Genomic DNA, 18,131 nt, shown 5'->3' on the forward strand with positions numbered 1-18,131 from the left:
TATACCATTCTTTAAGTTGATTTAATATTTAAGAACGTGTTATTTGTAATCCCAACTTCTCCATTGGGGCAATTATTCGGCCTCTTTGTGGGCATGATGTGTATAGAAAGTCCGGTTGTAAATGCATAGATATGTACAAAAGTTCTCCCTAATATTTAACCATACCAATGTTTTTTGTTTACTTGTTATCTTTCACAGTTTAAGTAAAACAAAAGGCAAGCCATTCTAATAGGTGATTCCATCAAAACTGAGGGAGATCCATGGTGTTGCCAAAAGAGCTACCCAGGGCTCCCGGTGCACTGCTTGAAGCTGGTCCACACACACACCTAGGGGTTATAGAGAGAGAGAGAGAGAGATGGATACACATGGATCTAAATACATTTGATTCCATCAAGAAGTGAGACTTGTGAGAGAATCTATCTAGATTCTATTGATATAAACAATTGTTAAAAATAAAAGAGACAAACTTGAGCACATTTATATTATGTAAAAAAGGGCTCTGAGCATGTTGGAGAAGTCGGACCCTTTCTAGCACCTGTTTGACTTCTCCAACATACTCAAGAGTCTTTTTTTCAAATGTAAATGTGGTCAAGTTTTAATGAGCTACTATTTTTTATTTTTAAAAAAGGAGAAATACCAAAATATCCCTCTACTTTGTGGAAATTCCCAAAATACCCCTCAAATTTCAGAAATTCCCAAAACACCCTTGTATCTATTTTGGTTGGATTGCTGAAGATTTTCTAATCTTTATTCCCTTTTTATAGTTGAGATCCGTTTTTGAGTCACAAATTACCTCACAAGAAGCAGTTATGTCTAAAATTAATGAGCAATTCATCTCCAAAGCCTACATAACCAGCTCAAATTCTAGTTTTATCATCTTGTATTGATAGACAATTATTCTTTTTAGAAAAAGCTACAATTTTTTCTATCTTTGAAGAAATTTATTCTCACAACCGGGGGTATTTTGGGAATTTTGAAAAAATTGAAGTTTATTTTGGGAATTTATGACTAAATATTGGGGGTGCTTTGGGAATTTTTGAAATTTGAAAGGTATTTTGGGAATTTTTACAAATTAGAGGGGTATTTTGTTAATTTTTCCTTTAAAATATATAGAGCAACAGTCTCGGATCCACCGTCGATGGCAGTGTTGAGCTGGTCATAGGAAGGCTTGCTTATGCCTATTTTTATTTCTATTTTTAAAAAACCTTTCATTGCATAGTTTTGGTTAGTTTACTAAACCTACTCTAACCAATTCGCACCGACGCGGACTGATTTTGAAACATTTTAGAAGGGCTCGAGAGCGCAGGTCTCATATGAGTTTCCCGGGAGAGTACAAAGAGGTCTCCATTTTGACAAGTGATTTTCCCTATCAACAATTGAATTCTTTGTCTCTCTTGACTGATCTTTGTTGGCAAATATTTGTATTAAGGGCACCACTGGCAGCGGTGCATAATGAACTACAGATTGTGAGTTGAGGAGAAAGCGGTATCGCAAGAGCAGGATTATCAATAGTGGTTGTTGACGTGTTGAGTGGCAGTGGTCACTCGTTGGATAGATGGTGGGTGTAGTTCGGCTTTCAGAAGGTGAGTGCAAGCAAAGGGCGGGCAAGAGGCAGAGTAGCCCGTGCTGTTACACAAACTTTGTGAGAAGGAATTGACAGATTGGGGCCCATACAAGTTGAGGAAATTGGATGCCAGGGTGCATGAAAAGGTGTAGTGTTATGAGGATGGTATGGCTATGAGGATGCAAGTATAGGATTGAATTAGCAAAAGCATGGAAGAGGACACGCCAGAGGCGCTGCAAGAAAGAGCTTGTGATGATACTATATATATATATATATATATATATATATATATACATAAAGAGAGAGAGAGAGAGAGAGACTTATTTACACAGGTAGTCGTGAGTACTGAAAAGCCGAGGGGAGACTGAATGCCAGATCCACCACCCTACCACCCTATATATAGGCTAGCTCCTAGCCCTAGCCACAATATGGATCCCCAATCCACACTGGTCCAGTCCGAGCCCCTGGTTCAGGTCCCTAACCCCCCTCGTCGGGCTGTGCCCTCTAGACCTTGGCCTGACATTACTCCCCCCTTGGAGAATAGTTTTCGTCCTCGAAAACAAAAGTTAAAAACTTCTGAAGAACACTAATGTTTTTTTTTTTGGCAGTGGAATCCTTGCCAGATCCAACCGTAGAAGTGATCGAAACACGGTTTAGTAGGAGGTTCAATGAAACCAAGAAGAGTATCTTGATTTTCAACGTTGTTGTCCCTTTGAAACCATCTTGTGTAATCGATCCATATTCAACCTAGCATAAAAGTTCCATTTAGAACTCACATGAGCATGCTAAATGAATTATCACAATTAAGAGATATCGAAACAACACCACTTCTTACTTTCCATGAAAGTAACTTGCTGACATAACTCATCCACTAAGTTTAAGTCCCTGACTTGTTATCTTCTCGTATCAGTAAACAACCACACCATAACTAGTGTTCAAGGTTGAGAACCTGACTTATACATGAAGAGATTAAACCTAGTCGCAAACATGCTTTAACTGATGGTAAGTAAACTCCAAGTAGAGAAATAAATGCTTATTAATTGGATTGCTTGATGCTAATGTACGCACTTTGCATATCCTTGATCACAAGATTACACTTTTTCCTATCCCCTTGGATAACTGACAAAACTAAGGTGTGTTTCCCCAACGGTTTACAAACAGTCTTCCCAGATGACTGGTAAACAGGAATCACAATATTGTACAACATTGTTGAGGAATCAGCAATGTTCTGAATAATCATCATGATTAACTTGAAAAATTCACAAGCACCCAAACCGAGCCATGATCTCTATAGGTGATTGGTAGACCCATAAGTAATCTGATAGAGATACTGCACATAGAGTGCAAAATGCTTCATAAGCAACAACTTAGTGAATACGCATGCCATTCCAAATCAACTTTTTCTAAACACTAGGACCCATAATACCTAGTGTGCATGCATTTAGCAAAAAACAAATCCGAAGCTGTACATACATAATCGTCCTTGCAAATACTTACGACGAATGTGATGCTCCTAGCACACATTGAAGAGGAGTGTAAATAGTTGCAAAAAGAAACTAAATACTTTCTATTGCAATCTTTTGCAAGCCTTGATAAAATGTTTGAACCATAATAGAAGTTGAAACAAAAGTCACTTCTAGGTACAAACAATGAAACTTTGTCATTAAAAACTCATAGCCTTGCTATATGTGGAAACAACCATCTAATTTTGTTTAGCAACACTTGTACCTCAACAAGTCATTCTAAGTATCCGACAATTTCTGGCCACTGAAATTGCTCGTGATACATCGTGCTAAAAATGGTCTAGAAAGCAGATATGACCAGCACCTAGGGACATCATTGCGACACATAATTGAAGTAGCGGCGCCAGTGTCTGTCCCAGAGACTCATATTCTCCACATGTGAAATATGTCTCAGGTAAGGATGTTTGAAAAAACGTCCTTCAAGTACGAGATGTACTTGGGTGTGGAGGTAACTGTAAACACGCATGCGATATGCGTGAGAGATACCCTCATTATCCATGCTCCACATTGGCTAAACCGAACTCCATGAGTTCCTAGACCATGCTGCAGCCCATATCACAACATGTGCCAAATAAACCCTACAAGTGGGTCGATAACTGCATAATGTAGAAACTTATATTGGACACGACAGCCCAAATTTCTTGGCTCTTAATTGACCTATCATTTCTCTTAAGAGCAAAAATGGATGAAAACATAATCCATGCGACGTGGAAAAACAATAAAAAAGAAACAAAACCAAATCAAATGTGTACCTGGAGTTTGAACATAGTGTTCACATATTCGTAGTGAAAGGCACGTGCCCAAATTTCCCGCCTGCCTTGGCCGGGGAGTGCTAACGGAAAATTAATGGGGTGCAAGTAGTATGGACTTCTTTTCTAGAAAGCGCAAATGTGATGGGTCGAAGAATTGACCATCAACACTTTAGTACTCCAAAACAGTAATTGTATAGACACTCTTAGTGCTATAGATAAAAAAGAGGATCCACTCAAGTGAGAATCGTATTCACCACTGGACCAGCTATTCTAGACCCAAAATCCACTATCTTGGGGTTTTGTGAACAGTCGTGTTGTCTGAAATGCTTGCTCCATCAATACACCTTAGAAGAAGTAAGCCTTTAGGAGTTTAAGTCGTTCAAAAACTCACCTTGATCTTCACACTGAAGGATCAAGTGCGAAAATAATACCCAAAAAATCAGTAATGGCAAGACTCTTGCTTGTCCATTTAAATTGATGGGTACTCAACTGGATAGAAATGTTTGATCCTGTAAACAATCACTTATGGATTACAAACAGATGGTGCTTAGCCTTTCCAAAATAGGTGGCAATAGGTGGCTCTTAGCCCTTCCTGTTACCGTATTGTCATAGAAAGATTTCAAGAAAATCATGCCTAGTTACTCTTTTCCCAGAGAGAATTTGAGAAGAGAGAGAGTGAGAGAGAATGCTCGGTTGAGGAAGACCCCTTATTCAAATGTGTTCTATGCCCCTTGCATATGATCCCGTGCAGGCCATGTATGTGCCGTAGCGTAGCTTATAAGCGTACAACTACATGCCCTCGTAAAGGGAGGCTTGGCTTGTCCTATAAGCGTACAAATGTGTACTTGGACCACGCCCTCTGGACCCACTGATCGTGTATGAGATCGTGACTTTATCAGGGAAACTTTAAATACAGCACTTTGCCTGTGAATAACATAAAAAATATTGTAAGATAGTAGTTACTTACCTTGTCCGTGACACAGTATTTAGTGTTATAGCGGAGGCGTATGCAATGATGGTTGTTGTACGGCCATCGTACTAGTATGCCATGCATACAAAGAATAAAATAGACTAAGAAGACCTTGGCTTCCACGATAGCCGCAACCATGTGAGCCATTGGCATATCTGCCGTGCACAATTACACTGGAATGGATACATCACAGTGCAGCATTGCATGTGAGCTTATATCCACGGAGTGCTAAAGATGTGTGCCATTATCATTGATCTAGAGTCAATCGATAATACCTAGGTACATAAGAGACACTGTGCTTCACATGAAGACAAGCAAAGCACATTGCTTTGTACGGTAGCTTCTTATGGAGTCTGCCCAAGCACTTTGCTTTGCACAAGAGCGAGGTCTTTTCCAGAATGAAAAGTAAAACATAGACAAAAAAACAAACATAACTTGAAAGGTACTAACCTTGTCGCCCAACTTGAAAGGTTCTAACCTTGTTGCCCAGTGGTGGCCATGTTTCTGATAAGTCGCTCAAAATTGTTTGAGTGAGTGAGTGTATGTATCATATACACATGCATGGTAGCTGCTTAGCTTGATTACAATTGTCCTTGACCATATAGATTTTTCGTGATTGACGGCTCATAGAGCCAGTGCGCATCTTACGCGATCGATAAATAAAAACATCATACTACACCTTCCCTTTGGAGTAGTCGTTTCATGCGAGAGGATCAAGGTGAGCAATAGGCCATGCAGGTCTCCTTGAGATGCTAGAGAAATCATGTGTATTGAAGCCGCGATTGATTTTGATCTTCAAACCAATCATTGGTTGTTTGACAATCAAAGTTTGGTAAACAAAATACTCGGTAGGGTCCCGTTTGATGGTCCTTTATGCGTTTGAGAAACCTTGCCGCTAAATGACCTTAAACACCTTGCCAAAATGGCCTTTCGCCGAGACTCTTTTTCTAGGTTCATGCCTTGGCTATTGTTCGAGGCCTTGGATCAACGAGGACCAAGTTCCATGATGTGGCATACATGTTTGGCATAGATGGCCACGTCCAAACTCCTTATCAAAAACATTGAATCACCTTGCATGCCAGAGGCCGTGCCTGCACTTTGCGAAAAGCCAGCCGGAGATTCCACGGAGCCATATCTTTTGTCGTACAAACAACAAGATGACCTGGATCGTGCTTCAAAATACAGACACGTGCCTTGCATGTATCAGGAGTAAGTTAAAGAGTAAAAATGGATTTTAAAGATAGCCATGCTATCTTTCTTCATAGGATAGTACTCCACCAGAATAAGTGCTCGGCTTTTCGTGTACGAGTTTGTGCATATGCTTCTGTAAACAATCGCATGGCCACATGCTAACATTAATGCGTTTATTAATGAAAAATCATGTTGCATGCAGTCCGATTTGATGAGAATGCAGTTTGTTGTGATAACTACGCGGCGATTCCAGCTCATGACCTAATGGCCAAGCCGAGATGCGAGGATTGCGGTGCCCTTGGCCTACCCATGTTGAATGTCATACAGCATGGGGATGGACCCCTATAGTAGGCTTAGGGCGCCCATGCAATTCCAAAAAAAATAAAAATAATGTGAACCTGTTCTTAGGCGATGGCGGTATAACTGTAGACGACAACAGCGCAGGGGAAAAAATGCTTGTGGCGATCCGCCCGCTTCTCTGATGCAGGCGCTCAAGAATTGGTTTTTCGTTAGGGAAGCATGGCAAAGCTAACTGGGACCAGCCCCATCAAAATCCATGCAGTTCGCCATGCAGCCGTTTTACCGGCAAGAGGTCTTTCCCGCTTCGTCTTCTTGGCTACCTCCTGTAAAAAGGAGCTGTTTCCTACGTATGTGCACTCGCCATGAGTTTAAGAGAAATCCAAGTAGCCTACCTTTTCCTCCATGCTTCACGAGGGAGAGAAGTTGAGAAGAGAGAGAGAGAAGAGAGCATGCCAAGCCATGCAAAGCAACCCAGCCCTTCTCCTTCCTTCCTCCATGGCTCTCCTCTCCCTTGAGCTCTGATACCAGTGAAAGGCCGAGGGGAGATTGAATGCCGGATCCACCACCCTACCACCCTATATATGCGCCGGCTCCTAGCCCTCCGGCTGCTAGCCCTAGCCACAATATGGATCCCCAGTCCACATTGGTCCAGTCCAAAGCCCTGGCTCAGGTCCCTGACCCCCCTCGGTCGGGGCCGTGCCCTCTAGCCCTTGGCCTGACAAGTACACCATGGCTTGATACACAAAGAGGCACTTCATATAATTCAATTGACATTACAATAAACTTATTGTGTCTCTTAGTGCTTTCACACATGTAGATGAGTACTACTTCTTACAAGGCGCATTTGTGTATGCTCAATACACCGGTCAACTTACCTTGGGAGAAGCAACCAAGTGGCATACGTCGTCCATGTGGCCTGGATAGGCAGAAGGGATGTGGAGGGACACACAGAAGGGTTGGAGTAAGGTGTGGGTCTGTCTCAATAGAGTGGAGCTAGCATTTGAATGCGAACAACAAAAGGCCTAATTGAATTCACGCCATGTCATTTGCTTTGCCACAACCAATCATCAGTGGACGCAACTTGCAGCTATGCCTATGGGAATGCATCCACTTGGTTGGGCGGCCCTATATTTCTGAGTGGACCTTCTCATGGATGGGGATTTTCACAGTCTATGTGAAGACGCTCTAAGGCAGATGAGCTAGAATAATTTAAGTTAAGCAAGCTGATGGGTAGACACAAAGCATTGAGAGATTGGGAGCATTTCCTTTGAGATTCCACCACAAGAACTCAGGCATGTACAGTATGAAACAACAATTTGATGGGCATTCTTGGACATAATATCCCTTATCAATTGGATGCTTGCCAACAGCCTCATGCTTTCAAGATGTCTACAATGGGCCCTAGAATTGGGGTGGGCTTGTTTAATCGTATGTGTCTTGGAGGAACATGCAAGATATGTGGCTGCATCATGTTTTCAATATACCTTGGGCTCGAATCAATTCCAAGGGTGTTGCTCATATTTGCTCAAAAATTGGTTTTGCTCTATTTTCTTTGCTTGTTGATTGGAAAGCCTCCCAATCATAATGCCTTCAATGCCTAATAACATTTTCAAAAGTGATTGGCTCATCAAATTGATGTAACAAGAGAAAGAGAAATAGTTTTTCCCATGTCGTGCATTAAATTCAAGGACACACACACACACACACACACACACACATATATATATATATATATATATATATAGAGAGAGAGAGAGAGAGAGAGAGAGAGAGAGAGAGAGAGAGAATTTTGTCTAAATAGGTCAATGTATGTGTTTTGCCTTGAGACAGAGTTTGTGAGAGAGAAGAAGATGGGATGCTGCACAGAGGACTAGGGCAGCGTAGAGATGTAGAGTAGAGCTTTCTAACCATGTGCAAGAGATGCACAATTTGTGGACATAGCTTTTTGAGCATAGGAAAGAATCTTTAATGCTAAGGGTTGGGAAATCTATATCAAGCATGCCACTAAAGAATTCAAGATGAAAAAATTTAACCATAATCAATTTGCATTTGCGATCAAAATCTTTTGCCTTAATAAAATATTTTCCACACAGTAGCAGTGGTTTTGCTTTTTGGAGAGGATTTTTATGAATGCCAAGTAGTTAAGTAACTAGTGTGCCATGATTACCTTGCAGGTACAATATAGTTCAAGTCACATTCATGAAGTAAACCTCCATTGACTATGCTTGAAGGGAAGGGCAGTAATGTATCTGTTTTTTTTTTTTGTCGAAACTTGATCCCAAAGCATGTGTATACAAGATACCAATTTTTCAAACCTCACAAGGATGAAAAATTAAAAGTCAAAAGATGTCACTACCAATAAAAAATTATACAAACATGGATTTTAAATATTATGATCGATGAATCCATTATGTGCTTGCATGCTCTGCCTGCAAAAAAAGAAGAAAAAAATCTTACATATGTATTGTGGGGAGGTGGCACCATCCTCGCCCATTTATTATAAACCGCATGAAATGTGCCTTTCCCACGTATACTTGTTTTTTCCTCCAATGTTAAAGGTTTATGATATGCTTCTCCTGAAATGTTGAAGGGTCACATTTGTTCTCCTCCATTATAGAAGGGCCACTTTTCTTTTGGATCTACAATTCATGAAAGAGATTCATTACCTTCAAGTTTTACAAAATGTTTGTACGAAGATTATCTTGGTACAAAATGATATATGGACACAAATATTTTATCTTAGGTAGCCTCCTTTTAGATTTGTACACTACTCCAACAGTGTCCCATCTCCATTGACAAATATTATATCTTTGGTAGCCTTCTTTTAGATCTTTATATTGCACAATTATTACTCCGATAGTCTCCCATCTACATTTGTGTATGGACTATCATTGCACTTTTTTCATGCCTCCCCTTTGTCTTGCACCCATCCCACATTGGTGCTCTTGTCCAATCTCCTTGAACTCTTCTTACTATGTAATCAAGTAGATTCTCTCTCTCAGCGGGTACTATGAAGACTCTTGGAGGATGGCATGTTTTATTGTGTTTTGATTTTCTTACTATGTAATTGGGTGAACTCTCTCTCAATAGGTATTATGATCTTGGAGGATGGTGTGTTTTATAGTGTTTTGCTTTTCTTACTATGCGTAATCAGGTAGATTCTCTCTCTCAACATGTAGTATTGTGACTCTTGAAGGACGACATGTTTTACAATGTTTTTCTTTATATGTATGTGAAATTTGGTGCCATCGTGCAACATTGGCATCCTCTCCGAGATGGTCTCTTTGAGTGTGATGATTGCATACATGCCCAATATGCACGTTGTGGCTATGAAGCCCATATTTGGGTTGTTTTAACTTCAAGCAAAGAGAAGGTCTTTCTCCAAATGTACCCAAGGAAGCTCGAAGTAGTTTTCAAAACCTTGCCACATTGGTGTAGCTTCTCTAGGGCACTCTACACTTGAGGAAGAGCACCTTTTTGCATACATGTCTACAAGAGAATTGCCTAGAACCAAATCGTGCTCTAACAAGCCCTACCTTGAAAATTCATGATGAATTTTCTTAACCTTGTCAAAGGCATCAATCATTGCACAAGCTTTCCAAATGCCCAAATTAAGCCACTATCTTTTTGGGACTCACCACACTAATTATCACACATAGTAATCAGGGCACCTTTGTAAACTTTTGCAAATCATCCTCGTTTAAAAAGTTGATGATGTAACCTAGTGACCTCGGACTGATCTTTGCTCTTGAAACATGCCCACATTAAGGAGGAAGAAAAGGAGCATGCACATATGAGAGAGGAGAAAGGTGGCCGGCCACACTGGCTGGGTTCACACTACGTTTTCCCAAACATTGTGGACGTCCATCCGATGATGTCTTAGACGAGATCCCCTCTCCTGTTTGCGATACATAACATACTTTCCCCCTTGAGAACCATTGATGTCCTCATCAATGAAGTGGGGATACAGAGCTTTCAAAGCTATAATTGATTCCCAAGTAAAAAACATTTCATATTGACCCTTCCATTTAATTAAGTACTCATCATAAGTTTTTCAGCATGAATGACGGGTACAATAATCTAGAATAGCCTCTGGTTCTCAAGGAATATACTCAGTTTGCATATCTACCATACATTTTTCTCGATAGATACAACAACGTCGACTTCACTAACTTTTCTTTGAGGTAGCTGGCATGAAACACTGGATGTACACTAACATTCAGCGAAAGAGCCAATTTATAGCCAACTTGGACAATTTTCTTTGTGATCAAGAATGGACCACAATATCTAGTTGAAAGCTTATAATGCTTCCCAGTTTGCATAGTCTTGGAATCCTTGGGTATCTTCAGATATACCCATTGTCCCACCTCTAGAGTCCTTGGAGATCTCTTTTGATTAGCATAAGTGGTAACTTGATCACGAGTTGTCCCTATACTATCATTAGCCAATTCAAGAATTTCTTGCATATCATACAACAAATCACGAACTTGACGACCTTTGATTTTCTCTTAGCCAATAGCAATAGGGGATTTAGGCTCAAATCCATACATTATTATGAACAGACTAAATCCAATAGCTGAATACTTGTTATTATTGTAGGCAAACTATAATTGTGGAAGGTACCTTTCCCAATCAGACTGCCTGTGAGAGACATAAGCCCTCGACGTGTCTTCCAATGTCTGATTCATCTTCTCAATTTGTCCGTCGAGCTTGAGATTATCAGAGGACGATATACTCAACTTTGGTTGAACACATCTTGCCAAAATTGCCCGGTGAACTTAGTATCTTGATCACTGACAATGTCTTTTGGAAGACCATACAGCTTATTGTTGGGATACTTGCAATGCCCACCTCTCTCAGTTTTGCCACCATAATATATGCTGCACAGTTTGTAAGGCCCCCATATGAGGAGAAGCCAATGCTGCACATATATTTGGTGGATTCCAGCTTTGCACGCTCATGTGATCTCTATTTGTGATCATGGATGGTACAGAGCAAATTCAAGGCCAGAAGACAATCACAAAATGGTCGTCCGATGGCCGGTGGCGGGTGGTCCGTGTCCTTTGGCCGGTGGCCGATTTCTAGGAGGACTGGTCTACCCAAAAGCGGCTACACATGGGGGCATGTGAGAATCCTACTTAGACTTGGCTATCTAAGGGCAGTTGTACATGGGTGTTTAGGCTCCTTTACATCTATATAAGGAGGCCTTCTCATGAGTAATTCGGTAGAATAGTGTGTACACTTGACCACACAACACATCCTTGTATAAGGATTTTTAGTCCCTTGTATTCCTACTTGCTCTAGTTGTCTAAATTGCCATCTAGCTCTACCTTGCGAGCGCATGGGTAGATGACGCCATCACTTTGTAATAGTATGCTAATCTAAAGTTTTTGATGCCACTAATCTACTTTGCATCGTATATCTCTCTACTCTCCTTGCTACTAGATCCTTATTTTATTCCGCATTTCTTTCACTTATAAATCTGATTGACAAATAAATCCACCAACTCATGGCTTTTTATTGTTAACTTTATTCGTATAAACTTTGCCTTTTTTGTGAGCCTATTGACCACAACCCAAATGGCATCATTGCCACGACTAATATTTGGCAAACCAATGATAAAATCCATAGAAATGCTCTGCCACTTGGCATCAATGATTTCCTATGGATGTAGCAGATCAGCTTTCCTAAGGCGTTCTACCTTATTGACCTGACACTGAGTGCATCTCTTCACATAGCTCTCTATGTAAGAGCACATCCTTGGTCAATATAAATATCGCCAATGCTAAGGCTCTCCAGATTCCTGGGTGCCCAACACTAGGAATATCATGGCAGTAGAACAAAATCCTTTCGAACCTCATCAATTATCGGCACATAGACCTTTCCATTTCTAAGCAATAGTCCACCTCTAACGGAATATTATTGTTGTCTCATCTCTCTAGCACTACTCACTTGGGTCTCCGGATCACCCAAGCCTATACGCGAGTCGCGTTCTACTTCAACCTCTTTCCATATCTTGCCAAAATAGCTATCAAAACGACATAGCCCTCGGAGAGAGAGATAGAAATATGTCAAGATTTCAGCCATAGACAAATCATTAACCTCGGAAAACCCACTTAGTGCGTTAGCAACATCCTATTTTGTGATGAAACTCAAAGTCAAACTCTTGCATAAGCTCAACCCATCTAGTCTTTCGGCCTCTAAGATCACCCTGATCATAGACATAGCACAAAGGTTGATGGTTTATCCATGCAACAAAGGTAGAGCCATATAAATAGTGCTGCCACTTCCTTAAGGCGTTGACTACAACATAAAGCTCTTTCTCATACGTTGAATGACGCATTTCAAAAAGTTTCTTACTTTCAAACGCAAAAGGACTTCCATCCTAATACAACGCTACACCGATTGCATAATCGCCAACATTCATTTCAACTACAAAAGGCTTGCTAGGATTCACAATATGCAATATTGGCGCAATAGTCACCAAGTGCTTTAATGTCTTAAAGCTCTTGTTGAGGTGCTCATTCTAAAGAATAGGGGGGGTTACCTTTATGGTGAGGACCCACCAAAGTCTTCGATCCTTTCAACCCTCCTTTTAAAAGTTGTGTAAGCGGAGCAACAACTTTGGAATAATCCTTGATAAATTTGCGAAGAATCCTGTTGTTAGCGGGTCGCCGCGACGGACGTCTGCAGCATAGCTCTTTTGTACTAACATAATGTCAATATGCAAGGAAGCAACTCGGGATGGGGCACGTAGACTTAATGAGAGTGTCAATCTCATCAAAGTGAACTCAGGGGCTACTTGTTCTACGACAAAAACAAATCAACCACTTCCTAGTCAGACAATCAGTATGTGTCCAATCTCACTACTCTAGGTCATCACGCCTTTTCGGCATCCCAACAAATCCGGAACGCCACGAAACTCAAGGAGAGGTATCACAACACTTAAGGGCTCAATCCTACCAAGTTCTATCACCATCTGGGAAGGTACATAAATCACGATCCACCACAAAAATTGTGCAAAAAACTGAAACAGAAGTACTTGGAAAGGTCTTCCTTAAGCATAGAAACACTTATCCATGGTCAAAACATCAAAAAACAACCATTTTAACCTCCAAATCAATGCATTTAGCTACAAACAATGCATCACAAACCACAACAGAGTTAGAAATGATTACACTTAGATTGTAGAGCAAGAGACAAGGAACGCAATGTGCTATTTGGAAACGAATTCTGATTACCAGTTCAGGAAAAAAGAAGATTACAAGTTGTACTAGTTAGAAGCCTCCACAATGCACGTTTTTTATTCTTCAAACTAATGATAAATCTCCCCTCAAAACTAAGGGTTTTGACTTTAAAAGTTAAGGGGGCTTTTCCACGACCATCCGGCCTCTTACAAGGGTGTAGACTCAGAGAAATAAAGAGGGTATTGTCTAATTACATCATGGTTACAACTCATCCTAGGCTGAATTACATGGCTTTCTTCGAAACAATAGAGTGTTTGCAGGGTTTGGTGTACATACGTCTGTATATGCCTGTATCCACCAAACATTCCCCCCTTCCTATTCATTGCACGTCCTCGTGCAAGCTGTCTCTGAGCGAGTCTACTGCGTTATTTCGAGCATTGCAGATTTCTCAATTTCTGAGGCTGTGCTTCAATCTCAACTTTGGTGGCCAGCTCTCTGAAGGGATTATTATTGAGGGTACTTTGGTAGGCGATGTGGTGGGCTAGCAGATCTTTTGTCATTGGGTTGAATATGGAAGAGTCCACTTGGAAGAAGCCTGTCATGAAAGCCTCCTCGAAGGTCTGCATGTAATGAGAGGGTAGAAACATGACTCTTGTGTACAATCCCATGATGACATTCCTGCTTGGGATTTCTGTCTCCATATTCCAGCAAATGCCCCACGTACCTTTGACAAAAACTTACTAGGGATGCTCTGCTGCTTCGATATCACGAAAAGTTGTAATGCATGTGATGAGCATTCTGGCAATATTTACAAGCATCTTACAGGCGAGGTATGGGATCTCCTTCATCATGTTGATTACCCCTTTTAAAGTTTGATTCATGTAATGCTCGAATGGTGGGTTGTTATTGAGAGGCTTTGTAATTACCGGGTAGTTTAGCACTACCGGTCTTTTGCTTTGCCAAATATAAAAACTGTCCCAAGTTCGTCGTCTGTTGATGGGACAATAAGTGGGGTTGATCATGAGATGCTGGGGAGCGTTCCTGTAATAGGTTTCATCAGTTGTGTACTGATCGAACCATTTTTTCCGCCAGAGGGGTTGATTGTCTATGATGGCCTGAATCTGAAGGGCTGTAACAGGAACCTCTCTGTAGTCCCCTCTTCTGTTTGGTTCAAGTTCGGGGAGCATTTTTTGCTGCCATAACTTAACTTCTTGTCGCATCAATGGCAGTGCGATCATCTCTTGCCCATGATTATTTACTACCTCATCTGGAGTGATCATGAGGGGGGCAGCCGATTCCAGCACCTTCAGTTTACATTGCATATGAGCCTTGTGTGAAGGGTCCTTTACTTTTGAGATCCAGCATTGAATTTCATCCCTTGTCAACTCCGAAGTTGATGTCGTGGCTGGATCTACATATTCCTGCATGCCTCTTCAAATGCTGGTAGTGGTAACCTTTGTTTGATGAGCTTCAAACCTGGATTGTTCGAAGCCTCCTCCTTGCTCAAATTCCCTTGGGGCCTGCTGATATTTTGGATTATCTTCTCTCAGAGCTGATAATTTCCCTCTTGCCTCAGCCAATTGCCTTTTTAATTCGTGGATTTCCTCATCCTTGGCCTGTTGTAGGGTCATATGACCTGCCGTCATGATCTGTCTATCATAGTTCTCTTATTTCAAGGGTTCTTTCAACTCTTTGATTTCTTAACTCAAGGAAGTAGATCATGCGGTCATTGTTGAGGAGGAAGGGATCTCTTGTATGGCTAGGAGCTGAGTCAGAGATCTGCTAACAACCGCATAAGAGCCTTGTAGCTTCTCATTTTTTTCTCTTTCTTTGGTTAGCTTCTCCTCGAGACGTTGCTACTCGATCTGCAATGCGGAGTTTGCCTCATTGAATTGTTGCACTTCCTTGTAATAGTAGGCTGCATTCTCCTGTTCTCTCTGCAACTCCAATTGTGCCTGGAGTTGTGCCTTCTTTAGTGCTTCGATTTGTTGCTTTAACTGCAAGGATTCTGCTCCCGTTCTAGATGCTTCCTTCTTGTTATCTTCTAACTCCAGCTCTCTTAGATTGTAAAGAGCCCTTTGACATTGAAACTGTAGCTTGATCTGCTCTAAGTGAGCGTCAATGTCAAAGGATTTGACTATCTTCGCTCCTTCCTCCATGGCCACTTGTGAGCGTGGTAATCTTGGCCTATGTTGGCCTTTTTGGCCTTGATCCGATTGTTCAGCGACCTCAGCTTGCTTTTCTCTTTGTTTTGAATCTTTTAGAGCATCAGAGGTTGTGGCAGGCTTTGTTTGTGCAGACTCCGTTTCCTTCCGCCCCTTGCTTCGGTAGTCCTGCACTTTCTCCTTTCTCTTTTTTCGAAGTCTCTGGAAGTGGCTCAGCATCCTTGGGAGAACCAAGGTCTTGACCTTGTTGGTCTTGTGTGTCCTGATGTTCCTCCTTGTGTGTGACTTTCCTCTTTTTTGCTTTGACTAGATTCATCAGATGATTCGAGATCATTCGACGCGTGGCTTCTTTGATTCTTCTCTTTTCCTTTGCTCCATCTTTCTTTGAGCTCATTGTGAATGTGCTCCCGCATGGCACTAGCAATCTCCCATTTTTCTTCAGCTTCCTACCTCTTCTGTTGCTTGATCCTTTCCAACGCCTCTGTTTGTTTGCATAGCAGTGGAATATTCTTGGCTTCATCCTCTTCTTGCTCTATCCGCTTTTGTTCCTTGGGTTTGATGTTGATCTTGCTTTCATTTGCGGAGCTTTTCCCTCAATGCCTGAGCTTCTTCCATTGTCCTCCTGGCATGAGTAATGGGGATAGCCTCTGCCAAGTGCGCAACCTTTTTCTTCAGCCGGGTATATCCAAGTATGTATGGGCTGTCCTGCTCCTCCTCCAAAGACTGGTACTCCGAAGGAGTGTCTCTTGGGTGGGACCCCTCTTCCTGGCTACTCCGAGCATCTGACTCGGTCTTCTCACTGTCAGAATCCTTTAGCAGTGCAATTTGCCTTGTCTGTTTGACTTCTAGTTTCGGCCTTGTAGAACCCTCTTCCTGGCTACTCCGAGCATCTGACTCGGTCTTCTCACTGTCAGAATCCTTTAGTGGTGTGCTTTGCCTTGTCTGTTTGACTTCTAGTTTCGGCCTTGTAGAAGGTCCTGCCACTGGTCTTACGACTCTTTTGGATCTGTGGATCAGATCTATCTGCGCTTCGATAGGTGGTAGATCCTTGATCATTCCTAGTGCTTGATAGGCTATACGTGTGAGCATTGGTCCCCCGTTCATGTAAGCTTTACTTCTTTGACTCCCCTTCAGGTTTGCTTCCACAATAGTGTCAAGAAGATAGTTTCCAAAGTTGCAACTGACCACGCTGCCCTCAGCCAAGCCCATTGCCATTACCACGTCTATGTGCAACAAAGGTTCGGTATATCTAGGCGGCTTCTGCACCTTGAAATGTTGTGATATAAGGCACAATGGTAGTTCAGTTTCTGAGTAGATCAGGTCTTGATATGTTAGCTTGTGGCCTCGTTGCTTCAAAAAAGGTTTATCATTGTCTATTGCCTTCGTCTTTTGCAATAGATTGTGCATCCCTTGCGTAGGTGGAGGGCTTCATTGATAATTTTCGCTGTGATCTTTACCTTGACGACGGCCCCATCCTTATTTGTCAGAGTTGCTTCCCGATTGTACTGAATTGAACTATGTGCTCGTGAGCTTGTCTGAAGTCCATTCCCCAAGGAGACAACCGTAAGAAGTTGTCTAGTTGTAGGCACCTGTCCCCCCACTACAAGAGGTACTTAATAGTAGCGACGCTCGTACTGCAACGCTCAAATGTGAAAAACCAGGGTGTCGCTATAGGCGTCGCTAAGTTACAAGTAACTTAGCGACGCCTATAGCGACGCCGTCAGGGCTTAAAAAAATAACCGAGAGCGTCCGAAAACTCAGATCTCATATCTGAGTTTTTAGCATGCGCTCAAGCAAGCAAGGTAACGCCGCTCTCTCTCTCTCTCTCTCTCTCTCTCTCTCACACACACACACACACACACACACACACACACGAGGAGAGGAAGGAGAGCCAGGTATGCTCCTTCCTCACTCTCATGTTCCCTTCCCCTCTTTCTCTCTCCCTCTCTCTCTCTCTCACACACACACACACATTGTGTTTTTGAGAGAGAGAGAGAGAGAGAGAGCACAAGCATAAACAAAAAACGCACACACACATGCATAAACAAAGAATGCACACACACATTGAGAGAGGAAGAGAGAGAGAGAGAGAGAGAGAGAGAGAGAGAGAGCATGCATAAACCAAAAACACACGCACACACATGCATAAACAAAGAATGCACACACACAATGAGAGAGGAAAAGAAAGAGAGAGAGAGAGAGAGAGAGAGAGAGAAAGATATAAAACAAAGATAGAGAGAGAGAGAGAAGAAGAAGAAGAAGAAAGTCTTAACATCGTAGGAAACTATCCCAAGAGACCTTAAAGATCTAGTCGACAGGAGTTGAACTCAAGACCTGTTATTCATGAGGGAAATGGCATAACCAATCTATCACACTTCGGTGATAAAAAAGTTATACCATTTTTTTCCTTTTTTTATTGGCGTGCACACACACCCACACACACATACCCGAGAAGAAGAGAGTTTAATTTAACATCGTA

Source organism: Adiantum capillus-veneris, chromosome 16, assembly GCF_014529385.1.
Source record: "Adiantum capillus-veneris isolate H3 chromosome 16, ASM1452938v2, whole genome shotgun sequence".
In the NCBI taxonomy this organism is placed as follows: Eukaryota; Viridiplantae; Streptophyta; class Polypodiopsida; order Polypodiales; family Pteridaceae; genus Adiantum; species Adiantum capillus-veneris.